This window comes from Dioscorea cayenensis, chromosome 1 (assembly GCF_009730915.1).
Source record: "Dioscorea cayenensis subsp. rotundata cultivar TDr96_F1 chromosome 1, TDr96_F1_v2_PseudoChromosome.rev07_lg8_w22 25.fasta, whole genome shotgun sequence".
Classification (NCBI taxonomy): domain Eukaryota; kingdom Viridiplantae; phylum Streptophyta; class Magnoliopsida; order Dioscoreales; family Dioscoreaceae; genus Dioscorea; species Dioscorea cayenensis.
In genome coordinates, this window is record NC_052471.1 from 20,473,818 (window position 1) to 20,486,464 (window position 12,647).

The 12,647-nt window shown below is 43.9% G+C and overlaps 1 non-coding gene across 1 annotated transcript; it reads right to left on the minus strand.

The window, feature by feature from the left end:
• Positions 1-8,807: 8,807 nt before the first annotated feature.
• On the minus strand, positions 8,808-8,914 carry LOC120268638. The gene has a single exon (XR_005538979.1). It is a non-coding gene; the product is annotated as a small nucleolar RNA R71 (small nucleolar RNA).
• Positions 8,915-12,647: the final 3,733 nt, after the last annotated feature.

Consider the following 12,647-nt stretch of genomic DNA (forward strand, 5'->3'; position numbering starts at 1 on the left):
TGCGAAATTGCACCCTACAACTTTGCCAAATTGCCAAACAAACCCCCATAGTTTCGGAATACCCAAAAACCCCTTCCTTTTCAACTCCATGATTTTGAAACCCCCAAAGTACGTAACGGCATTAAACGGAGTGTATTTAAAATTTTATGGACGAAAATGCCCTTGCACGGGAAGTCGTGGCTGCACCCATTTCGGCGGTGTGAGAGGAAGTGGGTGGGTTTTTCTTAGGCATTACAGCTGCTTGTCTTCTCTCAACTCGCGACTCCAGCTCAACTCGCGTCTCCAGCTCTTCTCTTCCCACCGGCACTCTTCCCTTTCCACCGGCGTCTCGAAGAAGAAGTCCCGTGCAAGTATTCGGCATTTCGTCACTTTGCAGTCTAAGGTATTCATTATGGTTTTTTGTTAACTATTCTGTTACGAAGAGACATTTTTCGGTTTTGGTTTGTGATTTTGTTTTTGTTGGAAGACATTGAAGCTTTCAGGGGGATTAATCGGCTGGGGTTTTGTTAGTCTGCAGGGAGATGTCTCGGCTAGGGTTTTTGTTTTGTTTTACATTTTCGTCTATGTATACGATCGAAATGGTTTTCCGATTGTTGTGCTTTGTGTAATGTTTATAATCTACGCTTTATCGTTCGATTGATATGGTTGCGATTGTAAAAATGAGGGTCTCCGTTTAAACAATGAGCTTTTACCGTTTAGTTAGTTCGTCTCCGTTTAATTATTTGTATATCTGTTTAATAGTATACGTCATCTGCTTAAAAATGATATCGATGTTTAAGAACCGAGTGTTTACTCGTTTAACAAATTACATTTCCGCTTAACAATGTGCTATTATTGTCGCGAGCTTGTGATTATGGCGGTCAATCTAGTTAATGGGCGATGCTACTTGACACCGTGTAGTGGAGACCGTGGGCTGAATTGAAAGTTCACATGATCCCTCGACACTGGGAGATCATCCGAGGACACCGTTCACAGACATTCTATCGAGTTGGAAGGCTGTATACCAAGAGCGGGCCCTTCTTGACTCTACGTTGCGGAGATACGATAACCGCACCAATAAATTCGGGATCGGGAAAGCATGCTCGACTTTTCCGGACCGAAGATGTAGTAGATCGTTCTTGGCTGCGTTGCGATGGGGAGGCGATGTGTTTCGAAGAAGAAAACACGGTCGACTTTTCGAGAGAGGTATTTATCGAAGACGTCATGAGACACGGAGACTCCATTAGGAGCACTCTTCGAGAACTCGTTGGACGGAGGGGAGAAGAGGAGAATTTTTGCCAAACTCATCGATGGTGTACCTCCACAGGGTACAATCCTCTTCCCAAATACCTCCCGCTCGGTTCCTAATCGGATCGTTGATTATGTCGATGATCTACCGGAATGGGGCGCTACCCGAGTGCAATCTAGATGCGCTGGGGAAGAAGACCAACACGGGTATGTTAAGGGGTTGCACGTGAGCGCTTAACATCCAGTTTTCTAGTAGCGACGGAACCGGAAAGAAAGTCCGTTTTTGCAAGATCCCAAGGATGCTGTGCTACGGTGAAAATACTTACCGGAAGCAAGCGACGATAGAGACGAGTTTGTCATCTCTCGAAGGAAAAGAGGTAATAATTCAAAAATATTTTGTTTAACTGTAGACGTTAACGTTTAACCATATCATTTACCGTTTAACTTTATTCATCTATCGTTTAAAATTATAACTTACCGTTTAACTTTGTTCAACTACCGTTTAAACTTTTAGTTTAATGTTTAATTTGTTTGTTCATGCTTTAACACAATAGGTTATAACGTTTAAATATCATGAGTTACATATGTAAATATAGTTTTAATTGTTTTAAACTAAATAATTTCGCTAAGATTGTTTGCTTTACACATGCTAGTTTCTCGAAATGGTTCCCGAATCTTTCGATGAAGAAGTATTTGTTCGAAGCCAACCGCTCGGTCCGGATGCTATTGCTCCCGAACCGCTTGCTCAAAGGCAAGATGAGGGGAAAACCTCTTCCCTTGCGCTACTGGACGCCGTTCTCCCTCGCTTCGAGTCAAAACGCATTCGTCGAGGCCGAGAAGCCCTCCCCACCCCCTGCCCGACCGTGGCTTCCCCCGACCGTGTCGCCACGAGCGTGGCGGCTCCCGCAGGCACTAGGCGAGGATGTCACTCGCAACTCTCATGCGAGGCTTGCCGATTTTGATGACCGAGTTCCTCGGCTTGTCGCTCGGGTGGAGGCATTGGAAGGCCGGTCACGATCATGATCGATGCGCGCTTCCCTTCAAACAAATGAAGCACCCGGGGACGAGATACGCCGTCGGAGTTCGACGACGAGGACATCATCGGGTGGCCCTTCAAAGACGGCCTCATTCGAAGAAGCTTGCAAAAAGAGGAAAACAATAATGCCTCCGTCTCCACCCGTCTTGCGCTGACGATGAAATAATAGCAGCGACTCATCGGCAGCGAGCACCATCGGTGGTCGATGTTGTTAACGTTGATGACATGCCCATCACGGTGGAGGAGATTGAAGATGGCGCCGAGTTTGCAGCGGTGGAAAAAGATCGTCGACTCGTTGTTGACGACATCATGCATACGGTGGAACCGGCGGCGTGACGATGCTGGGCATCAAAGATGGACACAATCCATGAAGAAGAACAACCAGACAATGTTGTGTCTCCCATTGATGCTTTACTGCCGTGGAACTCACTGTTGAGAAGGTCGTTGAGTCTATCCTCAACGAGTGGAATTCACGGTGGAACTAACGGGTCGACCGTCGTCTGCATCGGCGGACACAATCCCACAAGAACAAGAAGCATGTAAAGAAGTGTCTCCCGTTGATCTCTGCCGTCGTGCTCCCCATTAAAGGAAGCCAATAAAAAAAGTAGAAGAACTTGGAAAGTCTTCATTCGAAGATACATTGGACAAGTAAGTTTGAAGTTTTTTTATGATATTGTTTAAACTGCTTTTTAGTTACCATTTAAGTAGGAGCGTTAACGTTTAAAATTTACAGATAACATTTAACTTATAAGTGATACCCTTTAAATATTACCGTTACCGTTTAACCATTCAATATAGAATTTAAAGTTTATACTTTAACGTTTAATTTTATACTTACAACATTGTTTACATGTCTTTGTTCCGTTCAACCACGAAAGCCTAGTCGTGTGGAAGAATGACTCCTGTCGACTCACACGCGCCAATCTATTCGACCCGCTCGAGGGGAAGGAGATGGTCACGAGCGATGTGATGGGACGCATTCGTATGTATCTTGCAAAAAGGCGATGAGCGTAGTGCCATATCGTTATAAGAGGCGCGCTTCCATCACACGACCATCGGCCTTGTTCATGTCAAAGCGAGGCTGACGGCACATGAATCCACGATGGCTATGATTGGAGATGCCGCACGCAACTTGCATGAAGTGGACATCGTCATCCTCCCGATAATTATGAGTGGCCACTTCCATGTCGTCGTCCCTTGACAATGAAAAAACAAGAATACATGCATTATTCTTCATGCCAAAGCGAAGAATACGATAAAAAACGCGCTAGAAATGGTAAGTGCTTTAATAATTTTGTGTTTGTGTAATAGTGTTCGGTAAATAATCGGCATTCTAATATGAACTTGTATATCTCGACAGCGGAACCTATTCGACATCTGTATCGACATGGAGTTGGGCGAGTCGGCGACCGCAGTACCCGCTTGTTCACGACATCGAAGCCCCACGATGTAAAAAAAGGAAGTGTCGATCGCAGCGTCTATGTCATGCGGTTTATCGAGCAGTTACTCACCGGTGAGAAGCTACGGGTACCGCAGACTGACGTCCCTTATCTGCGATTAAGGTATGTTTCCCGCATACTTAGGGAGGGGAGGGCAGCCGGCATCACAGCCAGAAGGGAGTCTTCGCAAGCGGGTTCTTAGTCATTCTTTCTATATTTGTATACACGATTCTTTCTTTAATAATCCAGATTCATTGTTTAACATACACTTTCGGTGTTTAAGTATATAGTTCATTGTGTAAATATCAATGTAATTGTTTAAACTCCGCTTTTACTCGTGTAAAAAGCGAACCGGAGGGGAGTGTACGCAAGCGGGGTCATAGTCATTGTATAGGTGTAATAGTTTCAAATGTAAACCAGTTTAAATTCAATTCATTTTTTCAGAAAAACATGACAAATTTTGTCAATATACTTAATATTTTCTGTTTAAAATATCCTTATTACTTAATAATCTCTTATAGAGTGTAATGTAATGTTCCGATTTTTTTATGTGCGACGGGAGTGGAAAGCGCTTGGGGAACCGAGCGTGTATTACTGCTATGGGGAACCGCTAGCACCATCCCGTTGTACATTTTAAGCGGATACAAATTTATTTTTAAACGATAAAAATAACGAGTTAAACGAGAGAATAAAAATATTTAAAACGTAAGAGATATATTTAAATATAAAGTTCAATATTTAAACAATAATAAGAAGTATATACACAATGCCTAGTCGGACAATGATTCATTCCACGATCTGCGATTGTGACACGAAAGCGTGGCAATGGCTACAACGCAACTTGCGGACCTCGGGACGCTACGATTCGATCCTCTTTCGTCTAGGACACCGAGGTTGCCTTCTCGTCACAGGCGGTCGCAAACGCAGTTCGCGATTTTCATCCATCGGCCTGTCATTGTCCGGTATGGGGAATATAGCTTCCTTATACGCCATTTTTTTGAAGTCGAAGCTTCCTTCCACAGATCACCCGGTGTTTCTCGTTCTTCGATGAATTTGAAGTCAAAAATTCCTTTTTGATTGCAAAATTCTAAGTGCGTCTACGAAATGTTCAACGCCTTCAAAACATTGTCCAATATCCAACGACAACACTTCGACTTGATCGGATGAGGAAGGAAGGCATGCCACACCCTCGAGGCTCGCCATGATGTGGAGCAAATGTAGCTGCCCGATTCAATTCACGCCAACACTTTAGTTTAAAAGCGAACACGATCAATATTTAAACAGAGACACAAAATATTTAAACGATAAACATAAATCTTAAACGTTAAAACAAAAAGTTAAATAATAAGTTAATAAGTTAATGGAAACTTGATAAATGTAAAGCAAAGTGATGTGGATAATAAACAATAATTAACTTCTACAACTATATAAACATAAAGCGAGAAGAAACTTACAACGAGAAGAACTCGCTTTTTCGTGAGGATCACGATGCCACATCATCCGTCTCAACAACAAGATCAACAACGTAACATTTGAAGATGGAGTGCACGTGACACATGCTGCTGGAAGTCAACCTCGCTTTTTATATGAGACATACTGCTTTTATGTCCATCGGGTGTGATAAACTTCACTCGACATGGGAAATATCGAGACCCCATCGCTCACATATTTCAGCCTAACATCTGATTCCCAAGAAGTCGCTAGTGAACATTAGCACTCGTCCCTCCCCGCTGTATCTAGCAATAGCACAAAAAAACTCTCCATAATTTAATCGGAAGAGCTAAAAATTGAATACACCAAATGAGAAGAAGAAAAAAAGAAGAAGAAGAAGAAGAAGAACAAGAAGAACAAGAACAAGAACAAGAAGAACAAGATATGAGTCTTCTAAACTTTGTTTGAGAAAAAGCAAGCGAGGAGGCATTGAAAAACTATGCATAAAGAAAGTTATGATTGAGCGCCATTTTTCCCACCTTTTGCAAGGGCAAAAAAGGAATTTCATATCGTGGACCCACTTCAACTTACCGGCGGGGGGTTAAAAGGAATGTAAAATATAACGGAGGGTTGTCCGGGGTGTGCAAAAGTTGGAGGGGGTTTTTGGGAAGTTTTGAAAATTACGAGGGGTGAACAGTAATTTTCCCTATAATATTTATACTAAATAGATTATATGGAGTATTATTACTATTATTTTTACAAAATTGGGAAAAGGGTAGATATGTAAAATCACTCCCATTCCTCTCCATTACTCTCAAATTTAGGGTAATGAAAATCACCCTTCAATTCCCTCCAATAAGGATTCCATTCCCATTCTTGTGCATATCCAAACGGATGTTAACCTCAAGATTTGTGTCTATTCCCATTCCTTAGTGATGATTATCCTAATCCAAACACACTTAATATCTACTATTTTCGAATCAAAACTCTAATATTATGTTTTCTTTTCTTAATGCCTCCATTTCTTGAGTGAAAACTCTAATACAATGTTTTCTTATGGAATGCCTCATATTTTTCAACCAAAACCCTAATCCTAAGTTTTTCTATGTAATGCCTTGATAAGTGCTTGTGTGATATGAATGCGAAGCATTCTTTTCTTATGTTAAGCATTACTTTGTTCGGGTTTTTACACTAATATGTGTGTTTTTATGTTACTTTTATGCAGGTAGGGTTGTGAGGCCGAGTATGAAGGAAATAGGCCAATGTGGATCACAATGCACCAATTTTGGAGGAAATCTTGCTAAGGTTCAAACGCGAAGACATAGGTCGATGTGAGATGCTAGAGTGTGTGCCAACCTCCTCGTATTGGAGTTGGCACATCCATTTGGAGGGACACAAAGGCAGTCACACTCGAGCATTCAGACTTATGCACATAGAACAAGAGTTTCACCAACGTGTACACCATTGAAGAAGCAAGTGATCCACGACGTGAACATGTGCCCGTTTGCATTACCCCAATGAAAGTATGGAATTGGGAAGCTATTCAGGATGAATACTGTAGCAGAGTACTATAGCAACATTGAAGTATGTAGTGTAGCAACACTGTTCACAGCCGGCCGAGAAACCAGAGAAACAGAGAATCCACACGGGCGTGTGGAAATTATCCATGCCCGTGTGGAAATTCCGCACGGGCGTGTGGAGCATCCACGCCCATGTAGTCGCTGAGTTCAGACCCTATTTAAAAGCGAGATCAGCCGCGATTTTTGTATTCCTCTCTCCATCTTTTCCCCAACTAGCGAGAGGGCTTCGGCTTGGGTTTTGAGGGGTATTGGCTAGGTTTTTGGAGAGGTTCTATGGCTCCGACATCGTGCGTCATTTGGAAGAAGAATATTGGGAGAGCTTTCGTCGGCACCGATTCGGCGAGGTATATCCTAGGCCGGACAAAGGATCCCTTTCGACGAGTAGAGGACTCTCCAGAAGACCATCGACACGACCAACGAGGGGGTTTCTTTATAGATTCATTGCTTGTACATTCTATTTCTTTGATTGTAATTAGCTCCATGGAGAGCTAAACCCCTAGTGGGTACTCGGGTATTGTGAACCCTAGGATGTATTTGTTTCTTTGAACCTCTTTATTATGCTTTCAATAAATTGATGTTTATTGTGACTTCCAACCTTGAATGCTTCATTGTATGAACATTTCCCCTAGAGTGACACTAGGGTTGAGAGTTCTTGTTGGTAACATTGTGAGTGAGTGACACACCACAAGCGTTAGACAAAGCTAGGTTGGAGAGGGTTGAGAGGGTGAGTCGAGAGGTATAGGAGAGTCCCCTTTCCCCTCTGGTGTGATAGATTCTACCTCCGTTCCTTAAGTTCTTTGAGGCTATAATAGAGTGAATGGTCTAAGGGATGAACTTCCACTGGGGCTTAGTTGCGCGTGCAACGGAGTGAAGCGTTGATGTGATCTTAGTATCTATGGCTCAATTGTGGTTAGGGACCTTTCACCTTGACCAAAGGGTTAGGTCTATAATTAGGAAGACATTTATCACTTGGAATCTCTAGAGCTCATTGCAACTCTATGCGAGTGTGAGGTGTTGAGATTGTTCGATTTCTCCTCCGGGACATGTATAGAGTTAGGCATAGTTGACCTTAGATTTGGGACCATGTAATAAATAATTTCCACGACTCACCATTGCATTGATTAGAAGGCATAATAGAGGGTTGTTGCACTTGAAACAATTATCCTAGGCGTAGCATTATCCGGGTACCCCATCTCTATCGATTGCCTTACCCCCCTTCTTTACTTTTGCTCTCTTTCTTGTTGCTTTTATTATTGAGAATTGAATCATTATCACACTCTTTATCATTAATCTTTCACATAGCTAAGAATCGGATTATGTATTTTTATTCCCTACTCCCTGTGGATTCGATACCCGCTCACCCGGGATTATTACTTCGACAAACCCGTGCACTTGCGGGATATACGCAAGGGGACCTTGTCAAGTTTTTGGCGCCATTGCCGGGGAGTAGGCGTTTTGAGATACTTTGCACTTTGTTTTCTTAGCTATTTCACCATACGTTCTGTTTCATATCTTCGCATTCTATCATCGTTCTGATTTTCTTTTTCTTTCTTTTTGTTGTAGCTCCAAGTTATGACCCAAGGGAATCCATCAATATTGAATGAAGGAGTCCCTGAGCTTGAACGTACACTTAGAAGAAAAGGGAAAGAACCTGTGGAAGAATAGCATAATTCAACTAATTTGGAAGGAGAGGAATCTGAAAACATGGCAGGACAGAATGAGCAAAGCGAACACTATCCGACTATGCCAGACCTTCAGTGTTGGGGACGCAATCGAGTATTGTGCGTCCTCCGATTACAGCTCAGAACTTCGAGCTAAAGACGACATTCATCCATATGCTGCAGAAGTCCGCACAATTCAACGGTTTGGCCGATGAAGATCCAAATAGTCATATAGAAAGCTTTCTCGAGGTGTGCGACATGCTGAAGATAAATGGGGTTACGGATGATGCCATCAAATTGAGAGCCTTCCCATTTTCCTTGAAGGGGAAAGCGAAGCAGTGGCTATACTCATTACCTACAGCATCAATCACTACATGGGAGGAGATGGTAGAAGCTTTTCTAGCCCCGCTATTTCCCTCCCAGAAAATCAACAAAGCTTAGGAATGAGATCTCGTCCTTTGTTCAGTTGGAATTGGAGTCTCTATTCGAGACATGGAAAAGGTTCAAGGAGCTCCTGAGAAATTGTTCGCAACACGAATTCCCGGAGTGAATGATTGTTCAAACCTTCTACAATGGTTTGAACCCAAGTACAAGGCAACTCTTGGATGCGGCAGTAGGAGGTACCTTAGGTAGCAAAACCCCCGATGAGGCTCGTCAATTAATTGAGGAAATGGGGTTAAATAGTTACCAATAGAATGCTAGGGAGAAGAAAAAGGTGGCAGATATCGATGAAATTGATTCGGTGACCTCATTGGCGGCCCAAGTAGAAAAAGGTGGCTAGATCTCATAGCTTCGAATAGAGTTGCGGCCGTGACCAATTGTCAGATTGTGGTGGAGGACATGCTCCCTCCGATTGCCCGATCTCTTTTGGTGATGTTTCTTCAATGGAACACGTTGACTTTGTAGGTAATGGCATGAGACCTCAAGGGAACCCATATAGAAATACTTACAATGTAGGTTGGAAGAATCATCCCAACTTTTCATGGAGTAATCAAGGACCACAAAAGGCCATGGGGCCACCGGGTTTCCAACAACAACAACAAGCACCTCAAGTGGAAAACAAAATTTCAGGCTTGGAAACCCGAATGACGGATTTAGAGAATCACTTGGCTAGATTTGTTCAATTTGCAAATACACGGTTTGAATCAGTCGAGGCTACACTTCACAACCACACTGCTTCTTTGCACAACCTTGAAAATTAGGGTGGGCAAATTGCGAAGTCTCTTTCCGAAAGGCCACATGGAAGTTTACCAAGCAATACGGAAACCAACCCTAGAGAACATGTGAAGGCGATCACTTTGAGAAGTGGTCGTGAGGTTGAAGGGAGGCTTCCGAGTGAGAAGCCGATAGAACACGCACCCTGAGGGTTGTAGCGGGTCGAGGAGGGAGCAAAGAAAGAGAAAGAGGTGGCATCCCCACCTTTCAAGCCAAGAATCCCTTTTATCCTCTAGATTGAAAAATGACCAAGGGAATGAGCAGAGATAAGAAGTTCCCGAGTTTATTCAAGCAACTCCACATCAACATTCCTTTTTGTAGAGGCATTAGCTCAAATGCCTAAGTATGCTAAGTTCTCGAAAGACTTGTTGACTAACAAGAGGAAGTTGGAGGAGAGTGCTTCAGTGGTGCTAGATGCTTCATGCTCGGCGGTGCTATAAAAGAACATGCCGAACAAGAAGAAAGACCCGGGAAGCTTCATCATTCCGTGTAACATCGGCAACTTAGGTGAGGAAATGGCATTGGCGGATTCAGGGGCAAGTATCAATGTCATGCCATACACCTTTTTCCAAAAGCTAGGCTTGGAAGAGCCTAGGCTTACTCGAATGACTTTACAATTGGCGGACCGAATGGTACGACATCTGAGAGGTATCATTGAAGGCGTGCTTGTCAAGGTGGACAAGTACATTTTTTCGGTTGACTTCGTAGTGCTCGATGTCGATGAGGATGAGGATGTACCCTTGATACTTGGGAGACCATTCTTGCAGACTTCCAAAGCATTGATTGACATGGATGGCGGAGAGCTCACATTGAGAGTTGGAGATGATAAACTCGCTTACCGCCTTGCTAAAGCCATGAGGCATTGTCTCGATTTTGATGACACTTTGTATTTCCTAGACACTACTAATGAGCTTGTTCATGAATACATACAGGAAATGTTCAACCAGGATCCATATGAAGGTTTGTTCGACCAAGAGGAGAGCAATGAAGAAGTCATGATGCTTGGTTTGACTGAAGAAGTAACATCTACCTTGGGAATATTGAAGAAGGTGCTCCGGAAAATGAAGAGGGCTAGGAGACGCCACTGAAAACGCTCCAAGACTGATGGAGACGTACATGAACCAAGAAAGTTAGATGAACCATTGTTAGGTGGTCCGAAGCCCGATAGTACACACTCCACCCACAAGAGACTTTGCTCATCATGCTTTCAAGTTATGGGTAAGAGGGCAACCTTTATTCATGAACCCGTGAGGTAAGCAAGGTACATCAAGCTTAGTGACGTTAAACAAGCACTTCTTGGGTGGCAACCTAAGTGTTTACTGTTTTCTTATCTTTTAGTTTAGTTTGTTTGCATGAATAAATTGTTAAGTGTTGGTGTCTTACTTTTTAGATGCTTGTACTGCGATTTTGTTGTGGGTTTTTAAAACTCATCGTGTGTTTTATGAGAAATTCGCGAAGTTTGGTCGTTTGGGTTCTATTTCGTGTTTTTCAGCGTAAAACTGCATAATGGGCAGGCTCACGAGTGTGTAAAACATGTTGGAGAATTTCGCAGAACTGCAGTTTTTCTAAGTCATCCGGAGAAAACACGGTGTGGAATTTCCACGTGCCACGGGTAGTATCTGTGAGCCCATCCGGGATAAGGCACAAGGGCGGTCTGGTGCCCCATGAGCGACCATGCAGATGTCGCATGCCCGTGGGTATCTCCGCGTAGGCGTGTGAATTCTCGCGGTGTTGGGGCTGATTTTCCAGAGCACATGGGGGCGTGGACTGCGCCCACATGTGGCAACTCGTGAACCACGCATGGGTGTGGGTAATTTCACTAGCACAGCTGCGGAGCTCACCGTAGAGGAGGTCATCCCAGAGACACGGTGCGGCTGCCCTGGGTCGGGAGCGCAGGCGTCGTCTTTCACGCATCGTGGGGGAACTTGTTCGAGTCGGTGAAAGTTTTCGAGGCGCCAAGGCGCGTGCATTTTGCCTCGATTGAAGTCTTCTATAGGGCGACGCAGGCGTGGATAATTAACACGCGGCCGTAGTGGTTGCCTGAAACGCCAAGGGTCGATGAGTTTTCTTTAAGAGAAGAACCGTTTCTCTCCGTTTTCACAACTTCTATTCGTCTGAAAACACTTTCACATCACTCTCCGATTCCATAGCGCCAATTTGGGAGAATTTTAGCGAGGTTTTCCGGCCGATTCTTCACTTTTTCTTCCCATCTTGTCGGTAAGCCCTATTTCTCATGATTTTTGCCAATTCAATGATTCCATCGATTAATATGGTTGTAAATGGTTCATTTCTTCAATTAGAACGATGATTTATGTCTATAATGAAGTTAGAAGCATTTTTGAGTTGTATTTTTGGATTTTTGAGCGTGGTGCGTGCGGTTTCTCACGCTGCGTGTGGATCCATGCCGTGCGGATCCTGACACACGTGTGGATTTCTCGCGACATTGGCTTTATCAACTTGTTTGATCAATTTTGTTTAAATCTTTTGTAGATTATGGCACCTAGGTCAAAGAAGCAAGCGAGCAAGAGACCACATGGAGTCATCCTCCTCCAGCCCGGGACATGGCGGGCATGAGCACCTCGAGAGCATCGGGAGTTCGCTGAGTGCTAGCCTGGCCGAGGCTCCGCTTTTGAGGCGGATACTCCGATTCTCTGAGAACCACGACGGTATATTCTGGCACGACGCAGCGGGGAGATGAGGTTTGCTCGATGGTCGATCGAGATCTCGCTTCGTAGAGGGTGGTTGGCGGCAGCGTTGGCGCGATTAAGAGAGCGACCATCCGAGAGTTTGTAATCGGAGATGCTGTCATTCGAGTTCGATAGATGCGTATGCTTGTGAGCTTTGGCGATTAATGGACACCATTCGATTCGGTATTTGGACTGGCTTGGGCATCCTGCCGGTTTTCCATTGCCAAAAGCTTCTATGAGGCATTCACGGATCTGAGAGGAATGGCCTTGATTCTGGGCGATTGCGCTGGAACACTTGACCCATAGAGAGAGCTTCTGGTGTTATGTGGTCAAGGTCGGTGTAACTAAGGGTGTCCAGCAACCCGTAACTG